The following is a 14,335-nucleotide window of genomic DNA, read 5'->3' on the forward strand; positions in this document are numbered from 1 at the left end:
AAGGTAACAGGGTTGTAGTGGTGGGTGATTTTAACTTCCCCAATATTGACTGGGACTCAATTAGTGCTAGGGGCTTGGATGGGGCAGAATTTGTGAGGAGCATCCAGGAGGGCTTCTTGAAACAATATGTCGATAGTCCAGCTAGGGATGGGGCCATTCTGGACCTGGTATTGGGGAATGGGCCCGGCCAGGTGGTCGAAGTTTCAGAGGGGGAGCATTTTGGGAGCAGTGACCATAATTCCATAAGTTTTAAGGTACTTGTGGATAAGGATGAGTAGTCCTCGGGTGAAGGTGCTAAATTGGGGGAAGGCTAATTATAACAATATTAGGCAGGAACTGAAGAATTTAGATTGGGGGCGGCTGTTTGAGGGTAAATCAACATCTGACATGTGGGAGTCTTTCAAACGTCAGCTGATTAGACTCCAGCACCAGCATGTTCCTGTGAGGAAGAAAGACAAGTTTGGCAAGTTTCAGGAAGCTTGGATAACACGGGATATTGTGAGCCTAGTCAAAAAGAAAAAGGAAGCATTTGTGAGGGCTAGAAGGCTAGGAACAGATGAAGCACTTGAGGAATATAAAGACAGTAGGAAGGAACTTAAGCAAGGAGTTAGGAGGGCTAAAAGGGGTCATGAAAAGTCATTGGTAAACAGGATTAAGGAAAATCCCAAGGCTTTTTATACATATATAAAGAGCAAGAGGGTAACCAGGGAAAGGGTTGGCCCACTCAAGGACAGAGATGGAAATCTATGCGTGGAGCCAGAGGAAATGGGTGAGGTGCTAACTGAGTACTTTGCATCAGTATTCACCAAGGAGAAGGACTTGGTGGATGATGAGCCTAGGGAAGGGAGTGCAGATAGTCTCAGTCATCTCATTATCAAAAAGGAGGAGGTGTTCGGTGTCTTGCAAAGCATTAGGGTCGATAAGTCCCCAGGGCCTGATGGAATCTACCCCAGAATACTGAGGCAGGCAAGGGAAGAAATTGCTGGGGCCTTGACAGAAATCTTTGCATCCTCATTGGCTACAGGTGAGGTCCCAGAGGACTGGAGAATAGCCAATGTTGTTCCTTTGTTTCAGAAGGGTAGCAAGGATAATCCAGGAAATTATAGGCCAGTGAGCCTTACGTCAGTGGTAGGGAAATTATTAGAGAGGATTCTTCGGGACAGGATTTACTTCCATTTGGAAACAAACGAACTTATTAGCGAGAGACAGCATGGTTTTGTGAAGGGGAGGTCGTGTCTTACTAATTTGATTGAGTTTTTTGAGGAAGTGACGAAGATGATTGATGAGGGAAGGGCAGTGTATGTTGTCTATATGGACTTTAGTAAAGCCTTTGACAAGGTCCTGCATGGTAGACTGGTGAAAAGGGTGAAGTCACACGGGATAAGAGGTGAGCTGGCAAGATGGATACAGAACTGGCTTGGTCACAGAAGACAGAGGGTAACAGTGGATGGGTGGTTTTCTGAATGGAGGGATGTGACTAGTGGTGTTCCGCAGGGATCAGTGCTGGGACCTTTGCTCTTTGTAGTATATATAAATGACTTGGAGGAAAATGTAGCTGGTCTGATTAGTAAGTTTGCGGACGACACAAAGGTTGGTGGAGTTGCGGATAATGATGAGGATTGTCAGAAGATACAGCAGGATATAGATCGGTTGGAGACTTGGGTGGAGAAATGGCAGGTGGAGTTTAATCCGGACAAATATGAGGTAATGCATTTTGGAAGGTATAATGCAGGTGGGAGGTATACAGTAAATGGCAGAACCCTTAGGAGTATTGACAGGCAGAGAGATCTGGGCGTACAGGTCCACAGGTCACTGAAAGTGGCAACGCAGGTGGATAAGGTAGTCAAGAAGGCATATGGCATGCTTGCCTTCATCGGTCGGGGCATAGAGTATAAAAATTGGCAAGTCATGCTGCAGCTGTACAGAACTTTAGTTAGGCCACACTTAGAATATTGCATGCAATTCTGGTCGCCACACTACCAGAAGGACGTGGAGGCTTTGGAGAGGGTACAGAGGAGGTTTTCCAGGATGTTGCCTGGTCTGGAGGGCATTAGCTATGAGGACAGGTTGGAAAAACTCGGATTGTTTTCACTGGAATGACGGAGGTGGAGGGGCGACATGATAGAGGTTTACAAAGTTATGAGCGGCATGGACAGAGTAAATAGTCAGAAGCTTTTTCCCAGGGTGGAAGAGTCAGTTACTAGGGGACATCGGTTTAAGGTGCGAGGGGCAAAGTTTAGAGGGGATGTGCGAGGCAAGTTCTTTACACAGAGGGTGGTGAGTGCCTGGAACTTGCTGCCAGGGGAGGTGGTGGAAGCAGATCCGATAACGACGTTTAAGAGACATCTTGACAAATATAGGAATAGGAAGGGAATAGAGGGATATGGGCCCCGGAAGTACAGAAGGTGTTAGTTTCGGCAGGCATCAAGATCGGCGCAGGCTTGGAGGGCCGAATGGCCTGTTCCTGTGCTGTACTGTTCTTTGTTTGTTCTTTGTACGTGCTGAGGGACGCACTAAAGTTTGGGCAGCCACGGTAAAGGCTCAATGGGGAAAGACCACTGTGTAATCTCCCCACCCACCAAGGTGAACTGAGGGGCTGGATCCATGGAAAACCCCTCGAACTGTAGCCAGAAAATATTTGTTTGCTGTAAAATGTACATGGCAGGTCAAATGAAATGGAAGGGTTGTAAGGCAACTGACTCCTGTATTGAAGGAAACTGATTTCCTTTGCACTCTTTGTATTGTTTGACTTTGTGCTTTTTGGAACTGTTTTGTAATGTATTTTTTTACAGATTTTATGAATAAAGTATATTTTGGAAATAAAAAAAAGAGTTCCAGCCAAGCCAGGAAGCACAGTGCCCTGCTGAAAAGATCTGACATCAACAGTATCTAGCAGTGAGAGCTACAAGTAGCCCACCATCTTCAACAGAACCTTCAAGAAAGAGAGAAATCTACAATCATCTCAGGCTTGCATCCATCTAGAACTTTATTTTCAAGAGAATTCAACAGGTTTATCGTAACCTTTCCCATCCCAGTAAAATCCACCTGCCTCCTTCCCGTTTCTAGCTGTTTCTTCTTGTGTGTGTGTGTGTGTGCGCGCACTTGTATGCGCATACAAACGAATACGTGAGTCCATGCGGGTGCGACAATTTCAGGATATGGTGTATTGATCAATAAACAATTGACTTTCTGTTTCTAAAACCTACAAGAAAACCTGTCACTGTCTGTTTACTTGAAAAATAAAACATCAAGGGGTTAAACTCTCATACAAGTACATTTGCTGCAGTCAGGTGGGGAGTTGAACAGTAGGAACCACCCATGTCACACCACGTGGCTTTTATAATGGGATTAGGAGGTGGGAGTATCCATTTGCCATCATTTGGGTTACATTATAGTGAAGAGGAAGCCCTGAATGTTGCTTGTGTTGGGGTTTAATGGGCAGGTAAGAGGTGCCATTCAGCCCATCTAACTTATCCTTCTGTAGAAGGCTACAATTCTCACATTGCAGCCTTGATGGATTCCAGACCCTCTGCCTCCACTACTGTATTTGGAAGAGAATTTGAATCATTTTTCTTGACATGTTATGTGACAGCCCTAAAAATGTGTGAGATTCAAATCGTATTTTCTTTATTTAAAGAATATTAATTGAAAGTGCAGGGAAAGCAGGATGACTTTTTTGAGGCGTGGGCTTATGGGGATGGTTGCGAGAGATTGGTGATATCCTTGTCAAGAAATCTTAAATGTCCCTGAAATCACACATTGTCAGAGTATTCATGAAGGGATTATAAGTAAATAATTGCAAGCAGGGATAGTCATCACCTCACTAATTAATACTGAAAGATTTATTAAGTGTAAACGGAAAATCTGTTCACTCTCTTGCATTGGAGACTTCTTCATTCTGCTGTGAGAAATCGCCTCTTAGGAATGATTAACACAGAATTATCCAGAAGGCTTTGAAAAAAAAAATAACTGGTTCAAGTTTATAGGTTCATAGAATCTTACAGCTCGGAAGGAGGCCTTTTGGCCCATTGTGCCTGTTCTGGCTCTTTGAAAGAGTTATCCAAACAGTTCCACACCTCAGCTCATTCTCCACAGCCCTGCAATTTTTTCCCTTTCAAGTATATATCCAATTTCCTTTTGAAAGTTATTGTTGTATCTTCCACCGTTCTTTCAGGCCGTACATTCCAGATGATAACAACTCACTCTGTAAAAAATATTCTCCTGATCTCATCTCTGGTTCTTTTGCTAATTGCCTTAAATCTGTATCCACTAGTTACTGACCCTTCTGTCAGTGGAAATAATTTCCTCCATATTTAAATATTTGTTTAAAAATGTATAGTAGTCCGTCCAGAATAGGCAAATGAAGGCCAGAGGGCAGGTTCCCAAGGTGGGAGTGCCAATAGGAGGCCCTTATTTGCAGTACATCTTTAAGTGGGTGTGGTTACATTTTCAGTACACCTTGCTAGAGAGGAAATAATGTAACATACCATGTGACTGAGTTCCACTCTCAGTCTGCTGCTGATCACCAAACAGACCAGACATGTACAGATGTTCTCAGGCAATGTAATGCCATGCTACTACCCCAATAAAGGAACACACTATTGAAGTGTTAACTGACCCCAATGCATGGTTAGTGCCTTGATGGCCGAAGTCTTAGTAAACACAAGGAAAAGAAAACACAATATGGTGGCAGCAGTGGAGATTTTTAAAAAAATGTTCATTTTAGAGCCCACCGAATACAACACTAGCCAATGGTGGTAAAGATTTGAAGAGTTGAAGACTCTTGAAATCTAAGTTCACCACGCACAGCATGGAACCATCGATAGTGGAGAAACCGGAAGCAGCTGGTAAGCAATAATGAACTTCGGATTCAAAACTGCTCAGTTGACAAAGAGCGTGTGGTGGAAGAAAAAAGTTGACTGCTATGCAGCGAATTCTGTAAGTTTTAAAATATGGAACCGCATATCAAGAGGTATAGCAGTGCTCAGTTATGGAAGGCAAGTTACAGGGACATGCCAGGCGGATAAATCACGAGCAAGGGAAATCGGAACCATCATTGAAATCAGGCCAAGAAGGATCGCAAAAGTTAATGGTGAAATCGAAAGTAAAAGTCTGGAAAAGTCTGTGTCATCATTACAGGCTGTGCAAGAATGGTGGTATATTCCCACCACAACTGAGCTTCATGGGCGGAGTCAGAAAAAGGCGTGAAAATGTGACAACAGTGCCACCCATCTTAACTAGTGCTTCAGCAATAGGACAAATTGTGGCAAGCTGAGTAAGTGCAGCGCCTCCAGTGACTGCAGCATTCAGGCCCTGAGCAACAAAACGACAGGGACATTGTTTAAAACAGAGAAAGCAGTGGGAAAGTCTTGAAAAACCAGAGAAATGACTGCAAACTTTCCGAGCATCAATTGGAAAGTGACGATTTATTATCAGAGTTCAGGCTGTTCAAGCAATGAACTGATCTTTGGTTCGTCGACCCGGGAGTCTCTGAACCAAATAAGCAGGCTATCAAAATCCATATAGCGATTGGAAATGAAGGCCTACATTGATTAAATACATTTGGGCTCACAGAAGAGGACCAAAGAGATCTGAAGAAAATCTGAAGACCAGTCGAAATTAATTTTTGCATTCCATTACCACTTTATTAGTCAGTGCAGAGAAAAGGGTGCATACTGAGACTTTTCAGATGCCAAGCTAGCAGAAAGAATTGTTAAATTGGTGTTGGCATCCACACCGATAGATGCATTTCAGAAAGACCTGCTGGATAAACACAAAGGTTGCAGCACAGAAGAACTGCTTAAGGACAATCCCAAAAATGAAGGCATCATTGCGGGCCGACAGAGTCTACAAGGTCTATGTACAACCTCGACGGTGAATACACTGACAAGAATATCCAAGCTGGGGAAGCCGTGTAAGAAATGTGGACTTCTACACACACCAAAGAGTGCCTGGGATTCTTTGATTTTTGCAAAGCCTGCAGCATGAAGGGTCACTGGCAGAGACAATGCAGCAGAGCACCCAGGGAGGTCATATCAGACAATGGACCTCAATTCACAGGAAAGCAACTCAGGGACATATGCAAAAGGTGGGGCATTGACCACACTACCCAAGATCCAACGGCATGGCTGAACGAATGGTTCGTACGGTGAAATCACTAATTCAGAAGTGTTAGAAAACCAAAAAGGATCTACACATTACTATGCTTCACCTCAGAGCCACTCCTCTGAGCACAACAATATCCTCAACATGCGGAACTATTATTTGGCAGGCCAGTATGTACAAACCTACCTCACTTGCATCATTCGACCCTTCCAGAGGTGAGAGAAGCATTTTTGGAAAATCAAGGGAGTGATTAAGATGTGCAGGACAGGAGAGCAGGTAAAGAATTGCCAGGTCTAAAGATAGGACAGCAAATAAGAGTTCAGTGTCCCACGGAAGGTACGTGGCAGCCAGCTGACGTAACACGGATCTGTCCAGTACACCCAGTGGAGCAACTGTGAGAAGAAATCGAGGCCAAATCAGAGAAACACCTCATTCCCAAAATCCAGGTAATTCCATTGCATCTAGGACAAGGACCAAGACCACACTCTATACAACATACAAAAATACTACTTCCACAGACCACTGTGAGGGGATCCAACAATCACAAGCCAATATTACAGTTACTAAATCAGGGTATGCGAGCTGGCCGCCACAGAGATTTAGAGACTTATAACCCTATGAGTTTTCCAGCTCATCATTCTGTAATATATTGACACATTTTTCTTGGATTATAAATAGTTATGTTTAATTATACAGGGAGCTTTTTAGTTTGAAAAAAGTAGGATGTTGTAGTACATCTTTAAGTGGTTGCGGTTACATTTTCAGTACACCTCACTAGAGAGGAAATGATGTAACATACATTGTGACTGAGTCTCACTCTGCTGCTGATCACCAAACAGACCAGACATGAGATATTCTCTTGCAATGTAATGCCATGATGCTACCCTTAATAAAGGACCCCACTATTTAAGTGTGAACTGACCCCTGATGCATGGTTAGTGCCTTGATGTCTGAAGTCTTAGTAAGCACAAGGAAAAGAAAACACAACAGCTCCAGCTCACATGCCCTGAAAGAGTGGAAGGTCCACCGTCAGATGTGGGAGCTGCCGATGCAGGTAGGGGAACAAGAGGGCAACTCAAAATGAAGGCATCCTCTGAAGATGTTTTCAAAGGTTAAAAATGAGAAGTGGCCGCAGTGGCAGACAGTCAGTGTGGAGGAGGAACCCCCGAACCCCTCCACAGGGTGGCATTCAGCTGCAGCAGTAGCCTTCTGGCAATCCTGGCTGTGGGGGGAGACTGTTAAATTCAATGAGGTGTTGATGCGCGCCCCCACTGCCCGCACCCCACCCACCCCCTGATTTGCCGCCAGGAGGCTGCCTCAATTCATCGGCTGGGCTTCGGCCTCAGCAGGTGGCCCGCCATCTGTCTGAAAAACTCCAGATGGATTGTGACAAGTGCCCTCACTTTGCAATTTAATTGGTCGAATTGGCTACTGCTGCTGGTGGGCAGGTAGTGGTCATCCCTCTCCCTCGATCCAGCCTCAATGAAAATTATCCAGAGGCAGAACCATGGCAGCAGACAGGCACACCAGCCAGGAGCAGGAAATTGCGGGCTCCCCTGCTTCTGGTTCCGCCTCCTCATCCCATTGAAAATTCAGCCCTAGATACCTGACATCAAGTGATTTATTGACCAGCGACAGCATCTCTCACCTTGGTGAGATTTGCAAAAGTCTCTTTATAACCAGTTATAACTGGCATTGTGTAGAAGCTAAGTCTTCTAACTCATAAAATTAACAATGTATACTTACATGAAATGGAACACTCAAAAGGAATATACATTTATTTCTCATGAAGCAAAAGTAAACTTTAATGATACAAAGTGAACAAGTGAATATATACAAAGTAATTGTAGCTTCAAGATCAATAGTTACTTTTAACAAATGGAAAGACACCAGAAAGTAGGAACAAGGAAATCAAATCACATCTTAACACACACGTAAATCATTCACATGCCCATCTGCACTGACACCAAGGTTCCATCTCTTCAGTTCCTCTTCAATGCCACAGTGTCCTTTCAGGTGAGATGCTAAACCGAGGCCCCATCTGCCCTCTCAGGTGAAAGTAAAAGATTCCATGACACAGTTTGAAGAACAACAAGGGGATTTCTCCACGGTGTCCTGGCCATCCCTCAGTTGACATCACTAATAAAGCAGAATCTCTGGTCATTATCACATTGCTTTTTGCTGGAACTTGGTTTGTGCAAATTGGCTGCTGCATTTTCGTGCATTGCAATGATGAATACACTTCAAAAGTATTTGATTGGCTATAAAGTGCTTAGGAACATCTTGAGGACATGAAAGGTGCTTTGTCAATGTGAGTTTTCCTTTTTGAATCTGAAATCTACTTCCTTCTTAAAAATACTTCAGCTGAGCAAGTATTCAATGAGTTTAATGGCACCATAATGATTCTTCTGCAGTTTACAGTAAGTGGGCAGTTGGCGTTTGTTCAATTAAATGCACAACTGTTTGAAAACAGCTGATCTCTAAGGCGTACAGAACTTAACAGCAACCCTTGACAAAAACAAAGCCACCAATTGGGGCGGCACAGTGGCGCAGTGGTTAGCACCGCAGCCTCACAGCTTCAGCGACCTGGGTTCAATTATGGGTACTGCCTGTACGGAGTTTGCAAGTTCTCCCTGTGACCGTGTGGGTTTTCGCTGGTTTCCTCCCACAGCCAAAGACTTGCAGATGATAGGTAAATTGGCTGTTGTAAATTGCCCCTAGTGTAGGTAGGTGGTAGGGAATATGGGATTACTGTAGGGTTAGTATAAAAATGGGTGGTTGTTGGTCAGCACGGACTCGGTGGGCCGAAGGGCCTGTTTCAGTGCTGTATCTCAAAATAAATATGGTTTCTTATAGTGCACTGACGTATTGCCAGTGTTTGCTATGTTCATTATGTTTAATCATATGCAGGTGGAGGGTGATAATTATGGTCTTACTTGAGTATATATAAGGAGACACTTACTAAAACAGGATGAACGTTTGAGTGGGGAGCTGCATGTTCATAATCTTTTTACTTTGTAAAAATAAATGCAAGACTGGAGTAAAGATTGGCTCCAGCAAAATCCTTCAACAACAAGCTTTCTGGAATATAATATGATAGCAGAAAGGCACCTAAAGGTGAAGGTCAGAAACTAAGCATTTTTTTTTACATAGAAAAATAAAAATCCTTGCGGCTATTGTGGAAAATGGCAGAAAGCAAGTGTAAATTGTCAGGGTATGATTACCCTCCGATGTTCTCTGAATCTGAACTATATGACTAATGGATGAATGAAGTGGATGTGTGGACACAGGTTACATTTCTACCAAAGAGGAAACAAGGTATGGCCTTGGTGTTGTCACTTCCTACCAAAAGTAAAATCAGAAGTAAAGTATTTTGTGAACCAGACAGTCATAAGTTGAATACTGATGACGGTTTGATCTTCTGTTAGAATTCTTGGATGGAATTTACAAGAAAGATGATCTATTAAATGCCTATGAGGCATGGTCAGACTTTGATAGATTTTGGAAAACAGATGGTCATTCAATGGAGGAATATATCATGGACTTTAACAGACATTGTAGAAGATTGAGGAAATTCAATTTGGAGAAAACTGGTTCAGTGCTGGTATTTAAATTGCTAGATTGTGCTAGGGTGTCACATATGGACAGGCTCCTGGGTCTAACTGGGGTTTGGTTCTCAGATGTCTGCTGCCTTAAAAAATACTTTCTGGGGAAAGTCATTTCCTGCAGCCTTGGAAGAATACATGGGACATTCTGCGGTGATACAAAGAATGGAGGAGTCAATGATTGCCGGATTTTGAAATGATCCAGATACTGGACACAGGCACCAGTATAATGAAAAAGTTAAAGACAGGAGGAATGATGATGAAAGCACCTTTAACAGGTCTGGCTATTACAGCAGAAGACATAATTGGAACAGCAATAATAGGCGATTAAATCTCAGGAATGCTCAAGGAACAAATAGATGCTTCAGGTATGACTTGAAGGGGGGAATTTTATGCTAGCGATGGGGGTCTCAATGTCAAGAGAAACCGATGCCGGAATCCCCGCGTCACCTCTTTTCCAGAAGGCCCACCAAATTTAGTGCCAGGCACTTAAGTGGACAGCGGCGGGCCTTCCATAGGATTTAAGACCACATCGCTGGAAGTCCCGCCCTTGGAGAGCTGCCAGCCAATCAGAGGCCGGCAGCTGCAGCACCACCTTGGAGGTGGTGGCTGCTGCTGGAGATGACAGTCCTGGAGGCTGAGGATCATCCTCGGATCCAGGTCTCAGGTAGGTCAGGATGGGAGGAGTCTCGCTGGGTGGGGGAGGGGTGGGGGTTCAGCAGCGAGGGCAGAAGGGTGGTCCTCAGTGGGCCCCCCCTTCCCAATCCCCTGTCCCTCATTCAGGCATTAAATGCCTTTGAATGAGGGACACCCCACCCCGGCATTGGGAAGCAGCTGCACAGTTTTTCATGCCATGCTTCCCATGCGGTGACAGGGCTGACTGTCGCATGGGTAATTGTGGTTGCAGTGGGAAAAGGCCCTTAACTGGGGGTTACTTACCCAGTTAAGGACCTCAAATGGCAGTACAGCAGGCAGGACGTTCACAGGACTACATTTCGGCAGAGGTGGAATGGTGGCAGGAAAAACCCTACCACCATCCCACCCAATTGTATGCTCTCCCCACCTCTGCAGGGGAGTTAATAAAATTCCACCCGAAGTATCATTATGCAATGAACTGCTCGAAGCAGACAGGCTGGGTCCTCGAAATAATACATGATACAGAGAACTCTGAGGCAGAAGAGGAAGATAATGATGAATCTGAACCAATTGTACTTGTCAGAAGGAGTTTTAGTCCTGTGATGAATGTGTTAGTTGCAAATTCATTCAACTGTGCTGTGTTAGATAGTGCTTGCACGTCGACAGTATGTGGAACAAATTGGTTACAATGTTATCTGGATTCACTCAGTCGTGAGGATCAACGCAAGTTTAAGGAATATAAAAGTACTGCTTGTTTTAGCTTTTGGCGATGATACCACATTGAAGTCACTAAAGAGAGTTGTAATTCCATGTAAAATAGCTGGAGTAAGCCATTTTATCAGTACTGATGTAGTCTCTTGTGAGATACCTTTTACTGGTGAGTAAACATTTTATGAAAAAGGCACAAATGAAACTTGATATGGAGCATGTTAAGGAAATTGTTTTTGGAAGTGAGTGGATTTGCAGTTTACTTGTCAGGGCATTATTGTATCCCCTTAACAAAACCTGATGGTTCTAAGTCAGAGTGTTGGAGAAGTATTAATGGCATCAGGTGATAAGAATCAGAGGGAAAAAACGCAAATTGCCTTAAAGTTACCCAGATAATTTGCACACCTTTCCTGTCAAAGATTAAAATCCCAGCTGAAGGATGCAGGTGTCATTAATGGAGAGAATACAAGGATAATAAAAGAGATTAGTGAAAAGTTTGAAATCTGTAAAAAGTATCGGAGGACACCATCACGTCCTATTGTAAACCTTCCATTGGCACGTGACTTTAATGTGGTAGTTGCCATGGATTTAAAGGTATGGGACAAAGACAGAAATATTTTCGTTCTACATTTTATAGACTGACAACCAGATTTAGTCTTTCTATAATCATACATAGCAAGAACAAAAGGGTGATTATAGATAAAATCATACAGAAATGGATAGGGTCCAGACTTGGGGCACCAGCTAAGTTTATGACTGATAATGGAAGGGAATTTGCCAGTGACGAGTTCAGAGACATGTATGAAAACATGAACATTATGGTTCTGAAAACTGCAGCTGGAAGTCCTTTCAGCACTGGAATCTGTGAAAGGAATCATGTGGTGGTTGATGAAATGTTACATAAAATCTTAGCTTACCAACCAAACTGCAAGTTGACAACTGCCCTGGCATGGGCAGTTCATGCAAAGAATTCACTTCAGATGGTTGGAGGGTACAGCCCCTATCAATTGGTCTATGGGCGGAATTTCAAATTGCCTGCTGTGCTGTGCGACAGTCCTCCTACTCTAGAAGGTAGTACAATTAGGTCAATTTTTCTTCTGCACATTTGAATGCTTTACATGCAGGGAGATGGATTTTCATCAAGGCTGAGTTCTCGGAGAAACTTCAGAGAGCTCTGAAGCATCTTGAAAGGTCATCTGAGACAGAATATAATTCAGGAGATTTGGTGTATTATAAAAGAGAGTGTCATAGGGAATGGAAAAGCCCTGGTAAGGTCGTGATGGTAAGACAGTAGTTGTCAAAGTTGTCAAGCTGTCCTTCCAGGTGGCGCTTAAATGGTGAGGCTAGTTGCGAGGGGTTTTGAAGAGCGACTGGGTGATACAGATGTTAGTGTGGACTCTCCCACAGCTGGAAAAGTAATCTTTTGTCCACATATTCATGGACATGTAGATTAATCGACATAAAAGCAGTCTTTCTGCAAAGTGATACTTTTAGGAGAGAAGTGTTTCTGAAACCACCTAAAAAGGCAGCAGATGCAAAAGGAAAACAATGGAAACTAAACAAATGTGTCAATGGCCTTAATGATGTTTCCAGGGTGTGGTATTTGTCGGTGAGATCTGTTTTGCTGAAAATTGATTGTGTTCAACTAAAAGCAGGTCCTGCAATGTTTTATTGGTATCATGAAGGGAAACTTTCAGGCACCTTCATGATGCACATTGATAATTTCTGATGGGGTGGTACTGCAGAATTTGAGAAATGTGTTATTAAAATTATTAGAGTAGAATTGAGATTGGGAGATTGGGCTTGTGGAGATTTTAAATATATTGGTTTAGATATTAAGCAGAGTAGGTCTGGAATAACTTTAAATCAAAAATCCTATTTAGAGAGTGTTATTCCTATCCCGGTTAATCGTGTTCGGTCATCACAGAAAGATGATGATCTATCTAAAGAAGAGACAGAGCAATTGTGAAACTTGATTGGTCAATTAAACTGGTTGTGCACTCAGACTAGATCTGATGCTAGCTTTGATATGTTGGAGTTAAGTACTGCAATGAAACACCCAAAAGTTGAGAATGTTTTAAGGAAAAATAAAACACTAAAAAACATAAATCCGGAGAAATGCGTACTTAGGTTCCCATCCTTAGGTGATCCAAAGAATATTAAACGAGTAATTTTTAGTGATGCTTCACATGCGAACCTTGCTGATGGGTGTTTGAGTGCAGCTAGTTTCAAAATATTTTTGATAGATGAGAATGGGAAATGTTGTCCTATAGTTTGGGAAGCTAAGAAAATTAAAAGTGTTGTTAAAAGTACTTTAGCGGCAGAAACACTGGCTAGGAACAGACAAATCCCTTGAGGAATATAAAGACAGTAGGAAGGAACTTAAGCAAGGAGTCAGGAGGGCTAAAAGGGGTTATCAGAAGTCATTGGCAAACAGGATTAAGGAAAATCCCAAGGCTTTTTATATGTATATAAAGAGCAAGAGGGTAACCAGGGAAAGGGTTGGCCCACTCAAGGACAGAGAAGGGAATCTATGTGTGGAGCCAGAGGAAATGGGCGAGGTACTAAATGAGTACTTTGCATCAGTAGATAACAAAGAGAAGGACTTGGTGGATGATGAGCTGAGGGAAGGGAGTGTAGATAGTCTCAGTCATCTCATTATCAAAAAGGAGGAGGTGTTGGGTGTCTCGCAAAGCATTAAGGTAGATAAGTCCCCAGGGCCTAATGGGATCTACCCCAGAATACTAAGGGAGGCAAGGGAAGAAATTGCTGGGGCCTTGACAGAAATCTTTGCACCCTCATTGGCTACAGGTGAGGTACCAGAGGACTGGAGAATCGCCAGTGTTGTTCCTTTGTTTAAGAAGGGTAGCAAGGATAATCCAGGAAATTATAGGCCGGTGAGCCTTACCTCAGTGGTCGGGAAATTATTAGAGAGGATTCTTCGGGACAGGATTTACTCCCATTTGGAAACAAATGGACTTATTAGCAAGAGGCAGCATGGTTTTGTGAAGGGGAGGTCGTGTCTCACTAATTTGATTGAGTTTTTTGAGGAAGTGACGAAGATGATTGACGAAGGGAGGGCAGTAGATGGTATCTATATGGACTTCAGTAAAGCCTTTGACAAGATCCCTCATGGCAGACTGATACAAAAGGTGAAGTCACACGGGACCAGAGGGGAGCTGGCAAGATGGATACAGAACTGGCTCGGTCATAGAAGACAGAGGGTAGCGGTGGAAGGGTGCTTTTCTGAATGGAGGGATGTGACTAGTGATGTTCCGCAG

This window comes from Heterodontus francisci, chromosome 27 (genome assembly GCF_036365525.1).
Source record: "Heterodontus francisci isolate sHetFra1 chromosome 27, sHetFra1.hap1, whole genome shotgun sequence".
NCBI lineage: Eukaryota > Metazoa > Chordata > Chondrichthyes > Heterodontiformes > Heterodontidae > Heterodontus > Heterodontus francisci.